Source organism: Euphorbia lathyris, chromosome 3 (assembly GCF_963576675.1).
Source record: "Euphorbia lathyris chromosome 3, ddEupLath1.1, whole genome shotgun sequence".
NCBI classification, from domain to species: Eukaryota; Viridiplantae; Streptophyta; class Magnoliopsida; order Malpighiales; family Euphorbiaceae; genus Euphorbia; species Euphorbia lathyris.
In genome coordinates this window covers 58,390,559-58,402,076 of record NC_088912.1, presented here as the reverse complement: position 1 = coordinate 58,402,076, position 11,518 = coordinate 58,390,559, and the positions used below count along the sequence as shown (strand labels likewise).

Below are 11,518 nucleotides of genomic sequence, written 5' to 3'. Positions count from 1 at the left end.
TACTCAGCTTCACTCTTCTAACCTTTACAAATGATAAGAAATTGTTCTTAATACAACAAAGAACACTTTAGATGACAGAGTCAATCTAGACTTTTACACAATGATTGGAGTTTGGTGTAAGAGCTTGCTTTTTCTATTCAGATAGCTTCTCTTTTGGATTTTCGACTTGGTGAAGATTTTGCTTGTCTGTATATCTCTTGTATGTATGTTGTGCAATCCAAGTGATGATTTGGCCTATTTATAGCAATCTTTGTGGCTTCAATCATTTGAATTCTGATATAGCCGTTGTATGATAAACGGTCTTCTTCATCATCATGTGGTCAGCTTCCAGAGCTGCAGGTCAATCCTGTCTTCTAATTTTAGCAGGAGCCAGGTTTGTCAGTTTTGTCTTCTTGCGCCAGGTTTGTCTTCTTGCCAAAAGTCAGATGGTCCATGCATCTCGAAAAGGTCCTTGAAAACGGATTTCCAAGACTTCTGATTTGTGTCAGACCTTGTCTGCCAAGTTGATGGATCATTGACGCTGACTTGGTTATTACTCAGCTTGACTCAGCGGCTTCGCCTTTAAGCTTCTCTGAAGAAGACATTTCTTTCGTAAAGCTGAGTTGCATTCTACTCAGCTTCTGCTGTGTGACTTGCTCATGCTGACTTTGTTCTGTCTTTCTTTTATAGACTTTCAATTCCTGTTCTCGTTAGTCAACTTACTCAACATTTAACAAACTCATTAGTACAATTAAATCAAAGCACTTAAATTTAATTATTTTAATCATGGGAATAATTTTGTCAAATCAAAGTCATGTGGAAATGTGTTTCAACACTAACCTGTTCTATCTTTTATCTTTATCAAATACTCATTTTTATAAGCTGAATCATTTACTTGGTTACCCATTCACAATATCTCTCAATTTAAAGAATTCACACACCACGAACACCCTGTTCTGCAAGGTTTTTCTAGTAAAATTTGGTCATCAATCCCTGTGGAGACGATACTCTATTTATCACTTTATTACTTGTATCTAGTGCACTTGCTAGAATCTGTTTATAGGACAACAAGTTTTTGGCGTCGTTGCCGGGGATTGAAAGCAACAAAGTTTATCTGAAAATTTATGTGAAACAAGGTGTTTTTAATCTGTTTGTTACGTAGTGCATGAAGGAAAATAGGCAAACGTTTGGCAGCGGAAATATAAAAATTTTAACCTTTTTCCATTAACACAAGATCCGTTAATCATTATTTCATATAAAGAGGGATAGAAGGAAATACCTTTTGATGTTCTATCTACTGTTGCAATCGAAGTGCCCACAACTCTTACTTTGAGTTCCCGAGCACAAGACAAAAACACAATCCAAAATCAAGTTAGATATCAACCGTATAAAATAATCAAGAATAGATTGTCTCTAATAAATCAACACAAGATCAAGGAATAAGAGAAAGAGATGAAAATCAATTGAACGGAAGGAAGCGGTGGATAATCTCGTCCTCAATACTGTGGGTCGAAATTCTCTCTCCCGGGTTGTGTATGTGTATTTCGAAAATCACATATAGGTATTTATATTCTCTTGTATCTAAACCCTAGTTAGATAGAATTAGGTTACTGAATAAGAATTTAATTCAGAATATAATTCTTATTTATTATTTACAATTATATCTTAAATATAAAGATAATAATAATAACCTTATAGGATAATAATATGAGCAATTTAATCTCATTAAACTTCCTAACTTATTTATCCTTTAATTAATTTAATTCACAATTATAATCTAATTAGAATTGTTTTAAAATCAAATTATTTATGTATTTTACTACATAAAAATCGCCCCCCTCATTTACTGGGCCTTAGTGGACTCAGTTGGGCTTCCATCAATTAATTAACATCTATTTCTCTTTTGGGCTCCAAGTCTTATGTGTGACCCATTAGGTTCTTATTGCTTCTAGCCGTATGCAACTATTAAATTAATTTTCTCAGAATTATATTTAATCTTTGCATAACAGAATGAGTAAGCGAAATGTGATTAGCAAATCCGAAACATTCCCCTAGAGCTATAAGAAGACAGGTTGATTCTGTCGTTGACCTTTCCGTATTAGTTACAGTATAATTCGATCCTTTATCAACTACATCCTTGAACTGAATCTTATGACTATGGATAATGTCAAGTCACATATAGCGAGACGTTCGTTTTACTTGTATAGGCCGAGTCAACTCCAATTAGATAGGTTAAGTGAAATATGTATTTCAAGTCTTAAGATATCACCTTGCAAGGATTTAGAGTCAAGTCTTCCACAAGCGATCCTTGGATGTATCTCCCATTTATCGGGAGTGACAAATGATCAATCCAATATATAATTATCCTGCAATTACTTCCTGTGATACCCAACGTCTGCCGTTCACACCCCAGAGTCATCTCTGTTATGGATCGTGTTACAACAGGATCAAAGCATCACATTCCATAATCCAGAATCACCAATTAACATTCCTTTGAGTCTGAGGATTACTTATACCTATTAATACCAATGAGATGAACAGGTGACAAGGATGAATCTACCCATCCTGTTATCTCAAGTCGGGTCCCCAATCCTAATGAACTCCATTTCATTGGATCCATGCAACTGTCTAGATTATCTGTATATCTGAAGCTTGTGAGATCAGCTTTCTGTCATGATAGAAGACATTGTTACATGCAAGTCTCAACAGTGATATGTCAATCCTAAACATATTACTTGACTTGGGGTGGTTTTAAGTTTATTAGTTTATTATAAAGTTTCGTCTCACTTCATGCTTGTATGAACACTTTATAATCACTTTAAACAAACTTAGGGATTTCCTTTTGTTAGACTTATTTAGTTCTTTAAAAGGGGTTGCCTTTATATAGTTACGAAACCATATCTTATTAAAACAAATGATATAAAGAACACTTCATTCATATTTAGTTTATATCCTAGAACAATTGTCTATAGGACACTAAACCCCAACAGTGCAGCCAGAAGCAGTTTCTCTTACTGTCTATGCGCAGAGTTGGACCACTAGTTTTTCCTATTGATCTTGAACTAGAAAGAACGTGTAGAAGAAACCAAGCGGGAGCTCGATGCACAAGACAAAGAGAAAGACAAAGAGAAAGAAGGATGGCTGGAAGAATACCAGAACAACCAGTTCAACCTCCTACTGAAGAAGAATGAGAAAACAACAATCCACCAGTCATGAGAATCAGAGATTACTCCAGACCTACCACGGAAGGACACTCGTCGTGTATTGTGTTGCCTAACGAAGGGAACAACATGTTCGAAGTAAAAGCATCCATGATACAAATGTTGCAAGAAGCCGTGCAATTCAGTGGATACCAGCCGGAAGATCCAAATGGACATATCCAGGAGTTTATTACGCTGTGCAACACTTTTTGATCAAACCGAGGAGTCTCCGATGACGTGATCAGGCTGAAGTTGTTTCCGTTTTCTCTCAAAGATAAAGCAAATAACTGGATAAAGAACCTACAGCCAGGGACCATTACAACATGGCAGGACATGGCCAATGCTTTTCTAAAGAAATACTTTCCACCTAGACAGGCCATCAAACTCAGAAATGAGGTGTCCCGTTTCGTGCAAGAAGAGGATGAATCCTTGGCCGAGGCATGGGAAAGGTACAAAGAGCTGTTAAGAAGGGTACCAAATCATGGCATCCCCACGTGGATGCAAGTGCAGAATTTTTACAATGGAGTCACCAACACGTACAAAATCCAAATTGAATCCATTGCGAATGGTAACCCCGAGGATCTTGAACCACAAGCCTTATACGACCTCATTGAAAAGGTGGTAAGCACAAGTTATAATTGGCACTCAGCTAGGAGTGAAGGAAAAAGAACGGCAGATGGTGACATGGTTTCAAAGCTGACGACCCAAGTGGAACAGCTTGCTAGGCAGATCAACAAGATCAATGTCTCATCCATTCATAGTGAACCACCATTTAATGATGTCTGTGATTTTTGTGGAGGGCCTCACTTCAACATCAACTGTCCTAGAGTTAAGCAAGGAAAAGGTGAGCAGGAACAATGTGATTATGCTGGATACAATCAACGGAACCCACCAAATCCACACTCTAGTACATACAATCCAACTACAAGAAATCATCCAAATTTCAGATGGACTGGACAGCCAAACCAGCAGGAGCAACCTAGATACCAGTAGTAACAAGGAGGACACTATCAGAGGCAGCCGCAACAGCACTACAAACAGCCTGTTCCACCCAAGGAGGATGTAGAACAGGACATGAAGACCATGATGATGCAATTTATGAAGCAAACACAGGCTTCCATTAAGAATTTGGAGACACAAGTACATCAACTAGCTGCTTCATCATCAAAAGGAAAAGGGGTGATGGAGAGTAATACCGAACCAAACCCTAAAGGAGATGTCATGGCTATCACCCTACGATCTGGTAAGGAAACTAATCCTCCTTTGATGACTAATAAATGTGCTGAGTGTGCAGGTAGTTCCGGAGTTAATGAGAAGAGACAGGAACAGACTGTTCTTGACCAAGAGAAGCCAGCCGAGACAGGTCTTACATCTGACAATGATCAGGAGGAACCAGGAAAGAAGTATTATCCACCTCCTCCCTATATACCACATGTACCATATCCGGCGAGGCTAGTGAATAAGAAGCTTGAAGAGCAAAATTCAAAAGTGCTAGACACCTTAAGGAAGTTGCATATCAACATTCCCTTGCATAAAAAATACACTCTCTCTTCCTCTCTCTCTCTACCTTTCTCTCTCTAATGCTTCCATACATTCCAGTTCTTCCTCATCCCAAATCAAACTTGAAATTTTAAAATTAAAAAACCTTTTCTATTAATCTATTATTTACATAAACTGAAGTGGGTTTTAAGTTTTTTACAAATTTGATCATCTGGGTGAGGAAAAAGTCGTATACTTTGAACTGGGTTTCCAAAATAATGAAGAACAAGTCGATTTAGAGATCCTCAGATCTGATTATGCGGTTGGTTTCTATTAATTGTTTGTTGTTTGTTTTAGGCCATTGGAGAGAAACGATGCAGTGATGAATTAAGAGAGAAACAGGAAAGAGTTCATACACGAAAGAAATTGCCAAATCTTCATTCTGTTAGCCCCAAATCCTTTATCAAATCCAAACTCGAAAATCTAAATCTCTTGTGAAGCATCTGAATAAACAAATATCTTTGTTATCTTCCTGAACTTATTAGCCGTTTTTTCAACTGCACCACCATACCCTAGTACTAAATCTTTCGCTGATGATAAAATTCCATATCTAACTTCAAATTCTGAATAAAAAACGAGACTTAGCTATGGACAGGGAATTTGAGCAGAAACAATTAAGTAAACAAAAAAGAAAAGGGAAAAGTGGGGGATAATGACTAGAAAATAATCAAAACAATCCAAATTGAATGGTTGAGTTACTGGATTTCATATTTTTGGGCGATAGAAAATAGAGAAATAAAGGAAATGAAAGCGGATGGAAGAAAACAGTACATGAGTGTTGTAGACACCGAGTCGGAGGACCTGTGACGAAAACCCATAACAGACGGTTAAAGCAGTTGATTCCATAATTTAAAAAATAAAAACCACGAAAGGGCCCTGGAGGATTGCGTGTCGGTAAATAGGCGACTCACGGGCGCCCAACGAACATAGGGCGTCGTCCAACGCACGACGAAAGCGTTGGGTGCGTGCCTAATGACCGTTGGGGGAGCGCCCAATGGCGTGGGGCGAGCGCCTAGCCGCATCGGGCGCACGCCTGACGGCAATTGGGTGCGCGTCCAACCTGCGTTGGGCGTCCGCCCAACGCTTGTTGGGCTCGCGCCCAACCGAGGTTGGGCGTCCGCCCAACACCCGTTGGACGCACGCCCAACTTTGGGATCCGTGCCTATAAAAAAAGGCACGGATCCCCATGCATTTTGAAGGGGAGGAGGTCTTGGGAGCTTCTCTCTCTAAAAAAATTATTTTTAGAGAGAGAGTAAATTTTTGGGAAAAATATTTTTGTTTCCTAAAAATTGAAAATTCCCAAAAAGTTAAATATTACAAAAAACACCGAAAACACCGAAAATCACAACTCGTGGAATCAACCGACTTCGACTGTCAATACCAATCTTGAGGTATTATCTGAGGACTAGACTCGTTTAATTTATTTATTTTAATTTCGTTTATTTATTTATTTAGTTAGTTATTTATTTATCACGTTTATTTATTTTTCTGTATTTATTTAATTCCCGTCTCGTACTTAATAAACGTTTTGGTTTTGTTTTAAATGAAAAACCTCGTTTTAAGGTCCCAATACGAACCGTGACCCGATTTAAGGATAGTTCGGGATTAAAACGTTGTAAATATAGAATTTTAAAAGTTTTTTAAATTAACGTTTTAAAGATAAAACATCGTTTTGGGAGGCTCCGCTATAGACTATGACCCGATTTGGGGAGTTTGGGGACCAAAGTGATTGAATAGGGTAGATCTAAGGCTTTTTAATAAATCTGGAAACTGTTGGACTGTTTCTGTAATTCTCCATTTTCTGTCACTAAAAGCGGTTTAGCGATGGATTTTCCGTCGGTAAAGCTGCTGGAACTTTAAAAAGCCCGTTTTTGAACATTTTTCTTAACTTTTTGGCCTTTGTTCTTGTATATATTTGTATGTAGTTATGTAATATATTTATTAAAATTATTTTTGGGATATATGGATAATAATTATGTATTATATATTTATCTATTTCTCATTTAAACTTCATTTATATTAATCTAGTTCTTGTAAAATCATATATATATATATATATATATATATATATATATAGATTTGGGTTTATTCAAGTTGTATTAGTAAATGTTTGAGGACAATTAGATGTTATTTCGATGTTTAATGTGTATTTGGAAGGGTTATTTTCTATATATCTATCACAATTATTATTTTGGGATTTAAAAGTTATTTTCTTATTTTTTTCATGAACCTTGTTCAATTTTTACTTACTTTTAATTGAAGCCTTGTTTTCATTATTATTTTTACTTATTAACAACTATACTATATTTTATTCCTTTACTTCCTTATTTTTTGAATCTAGAGATATAACTATTATTTTTAACCAAAATGTATAGGTATATGTATATTTACTCTTATCTTGGACTTTCTATATGTATATATTCCAAATATATTTGGTTGGGTGAATTTGGGTTTAATTTGTTAATTGTTGTAATTATGTTCAAGTAAAGGTTAATTGAGTGAAAAAAGGGAAAATAATGCACAAAAGAGAGTTCAATTTGCTTATTTAAACTAAAGATTTCTAGAGGTTCCAAATGTAAATAAAAGCTTTTCGGTTCGTTACCATTTTAAAACGACTTCCTAAAAGATCACGTTTTGAAACCTTAATCCGTTCCAACGACGGATTAAGCGAACCTTGTAATTAAAATCGTTTTCCTTGTAAATAATAGAGTTTTGAATCGTTTCCTAACTAAACGGTTTTGTATAAAAATAAATTGACTTGTATGCTTAATCACGTTTTTGGTTAAAACTTCTTGTTCAACGTTTTCAAACGCTCGAGTCGTTCCAACGGCGATTCGAGTGAAAAGCATGCAAATTAACGGGGTTTTGAAACGTACCTAAATCGTTCCAACGATGATTAAGGTACGAACCATGTAAATAAACCTTCTTTTCGGGGAGTGAGATTAGTTTAGATTGAATGTATGGCTTAAGACACAATTCACGTTGCAAATAAATCAATTCTTCCTTCTATCTCCCTCTTTCTTCTACATATCTTAATTCATGTAAAATGGGTGATTCTTTACTAATATGGCTTTCAATAATATGCTCAAAACGGCTTTCAAAACGAGAAAGAAAGGGTTTCAAATGAATTTTAAACTTAAAGAAATATGCGATTAGTCCGTTAGCGCCTAACATGCTAAGTAGGAGGCCGGTGGTTCAGAACCGGGCGATGTCGGGGTGCCTAGTAGCCTTTTTTTGGAAAGGAGCTAGCCTTCTCGGCTCATACCCAAATTTCCCGAACCCTCACCGGTCTCCCGCAAGGGATCGGTGTTCATTTCCCATTCATGGGTGGCGACTCTTCCATACTCCGAGCTCCGGCCCTGCCGAGCAGCTTGATTCCGCGATTGGTTGCTTTCGACGCCAATCACAGCATCTGTCGTCAACGGTGTCCACCCCCCGGGTCTTTCGGGCGAGGCCGCGGCACCTACAAGTGCGGTGATGAATCTATGCACATTGTAACTGTGATGAATGAAAGCTTTAATAATGGAGGAATTCGACATAGAGAGTATAGCTTAGAGAGAGAAAGGAGAGATGGGAGTTTCAAAGAAGGAGATAAGGTATTTTAGTAATTAATAAGGAATAGGGATAATTTAGTAATGGTATAAGAGGTGGGTCCCATGTTTTTAATAGGAGAGGTGAAAACTGAATGAGGTGGCACGTTGACTGGCGTTGACCGGTCATTTTAACCGGCTATACACTAAAGTGAGAAGTCACCTATAAGTTTGTATATATTAGTGGGACAAAATAAAGATTGTACACCAAAGTGTGAAATGGAGCAAAGGTTGTACACCATTGATGAAATGTTGATGTGTAGTTTCTTGAAAACTTCTAGGAATTTCCCGAATTGCTTGTCCATTTGTTGCTGCTTAAGCCTTTCTGGATACAAGATGCGTGGAAGATACGCAGGTTCATCCTGATTCCTAAGGTTGTTCTCCTAGATCGAAGTTTGTTCCTTGGCCTCTTCTTGTTCTGCTGCATCTGGTTGTGGCTTAGAGGTGGTAGGGAGTGATTTCATAGCTCGATCTGGTAGTTCTGTACCACTTCTTAGTGTAATAGCTTGGACTTCCTCCTTGGGGTTCACCTCTGTTTTGCTCGGAAGGACTCCCTTGTTTTTGGCTATGACTATGTTGGTGAGCTGATGGATCTGTGTCTCCATGTTCTTGAAAGAGTTTTGCGTTTGCTGCATGAATTGCATTAGCATGTCTTCCAGTTTCTTATCCTCCCTTGGTTGGTTGTTCGTTTGGTATCCACCCTGATTGTTCTTATTGGTCTGTTACTGTTGATTTGGTTGTATGTCCGGTTGCTGGCTCCAACCGAAGTTTGGATGATTCCTCCAGGCAGGATTGTAGGTGTTTGAATAAGGATTGAGTGGTCTCTGACTTGTTCCTGCAAAATCACATTGTTCTTGATTTGGACTAGGTTGGTTGCACAAACAATTAGCTGATCGATGATTCCCTTCGCAGAAATCACATTGAACAACTTGCACATTGTTAATTGGAGTTGCGCTCATCCTGGTGAGTTGTCTGCTCACAAGTTCAACCTGGGCGGTGAGTTTTGACACTTCGTCTGCTACAGGTGAATTGGCTTCCCTTCTTCCATCTTCTCGGACAGAGTGCCATTTGTAACTAGTGTTGACCAATCTTTCGATCAATTCGTACAGTGCTTCTGGCTCAAGTTCCTCAGGATCCCCATTGGCCACTGATTCGAGTTGTATTTTGTGCACATTGGTAAGACCGTGATAGAAAGTTTGGATTTGCATCCACATGGGAATTTTGTGGTTCGAAACTTTCCGTAACAGATCTTTGTATCGTTCCCAGGCTTCAGACAATGACTCATCTTCTTGTTGTGCGAAGTGAGACACGGCATTTCGTAGCTTGATGGCTTGTCTTGGTGGAAAATATTTGGTGAGGAACGCATTTGCCATTGCATCCCAAGTACTTATAGAACCTGGCTGAAAGCTCTTCATCCAGCTTTTGGCTTTGTCCCTTAAGGAAAAGAAGAACAGTTTGAGTCGGATGACATCGTCTGAGACCTCTCTGTTGGTTCTGAAGGTGTTACACATTGTGACAAAGTCCTGGATGTGTGAATTTGGATCTTCATTTGGTAGTCCTCCAAACTAAATAGCTGTTTGGAGCATCTGGATCATAAAGGCTTTCACCTCGAAGAGATTGTTGCCTTCCTCAGGGATTACTATGCAGGATGAGTGGCCCTCTGTTGAAGGCTTTGAGTATTCTTTCATCCTGAGTGGAGGGTCAATACGCTGGTCTTCTTCGTCCATATTGTCTCCTTACTGTTCCTCCCTGTTCTCCGGTTGTTCTGGTTGAGGTCCCTCCGGTTGCCTTTCAGCTTCAAGGTGTTGCTCTATTCTGGGCTGATTTGGTTCCGCCTGCCTTTGCCTTGTTCTTATTCTCCTGATAGCGTTTCTTCGTCTAAGAGTTGCTTCGATTTCAGGATCAAGAGGAATAAGTGGGGCACCTATTCTTCGCATACTCTAAGAACAAGCGAATAGATCAAGTAGACCCATGCACACTAGAACAAACAGGTTAAACTGACTAATATATACTTTTGGAGAGAAATGTTTGGCTTTCCTATCCCCCGCAACGGCGCCAAAAACTTGTTACCCTAGCAAGTGCACTAGGTCCAAGTAATAAAGTGATAAGTAGATATCGTCTCCACGAGGATAGAACAACCACACTTTTACTCCCATAAAAGTATGTATAGCCAAGTTTAAAAAACTAACCAAAAGCTTAAGTTGATTTGAAGGTGGTTTGTTGCAATATGATACGTAAAATAATCAAAGAGTTTAATTGAAATTCAGATGAGAAAACAACAGGTATACAGCATACACAAAACGATTTCAGAACGTGCACTCCTCTCCTTGTTCATTAGGTGGGAACAGCTTTGGCTTAAGGTATCTTTCACGAAAATCGGTTGAGTCAGGTCTCCCTTGTTCCCAACGTTCTTTAAAAACAATTAAAATAAGTCTTCTTGAAATTAATATATTTTTAAGCTTTAAGAACAGGAAAGCATTTAGTTGGAACAACTAAAACCCTTAACATTTAATTAATTACGTCTCCGTGTCATAATTAAATGTGCTCAATGAAAGTTCAGCTTTGCAAATAGAGTCTCCTCATGATTGCTCAGCTTAAAAACAGGTTAGCTACTCCTATTTATCGTTAATTACTCATTGAACAGCCAAGCCATACACACTTAATGAGTTTAGAGAGGAATTAACCTGCCCTGTTTACATGTTTCTGCTCCGCTGCATACCTGCTTAGTGAATTACTCACTCATGATTAAATGAGATAAAACAAAACAACAATGAAGAAAACAACAATATATTAAAACACATAAAACAAAGTTTCACAACAAGGCTTCAGATCCGAAAATATGAATGAATCACATACAAAATGAGGGCTCCTTAAATAGCCCGAAATTGTTCAGAAATCATTGTTCAAGATATAATAAAATAAAGAAGATATGGCCTGATAGACTGTTCTGACAGTCAGGAACAGTCTGCAGCGTAGCAGTCCGCCCATGCTTGATGATTTCTTCTGTGAGGGATGGTTGTTCTGCCTCCAGCATTAATTCTTCTTCCGAAAAGGTCTCCAATGATTTAAGCATGATTGATCAAGTTCTTCGGGTACAAATTGTTCCCATGAGTTCTTGTTCTCTTCCTTGTTCTTCGCTTATCCGCACTCCTTTCCTGCTTGTTCACCGTGTGGATTCTGCTACCGAACAGGCAGCTGCATTATCACAAA

The 11,518-nt window shown here is 38.2% G+C and overlaps 1 non-coding gene across 1 annotated transcript; it reads right to left on the bottom strand.

Moving 5' to 3' along the window:
• Positions 1 to 3,560: 3,560 nt before the first annotated feature.
• On the bottom strand, positions 3,561 to 3,667 carry LOC136225167 (small nucleolar RNA R71). The gene has a single exon (XR_010686898.1). It is a non-coding gene; the product is annotated as a small nucleolar RNA R71 (small nucleolar RNA).
• Between the last annotated feature and the right edge of the window lie 7,851 nt (positions 3,668 to 11,518).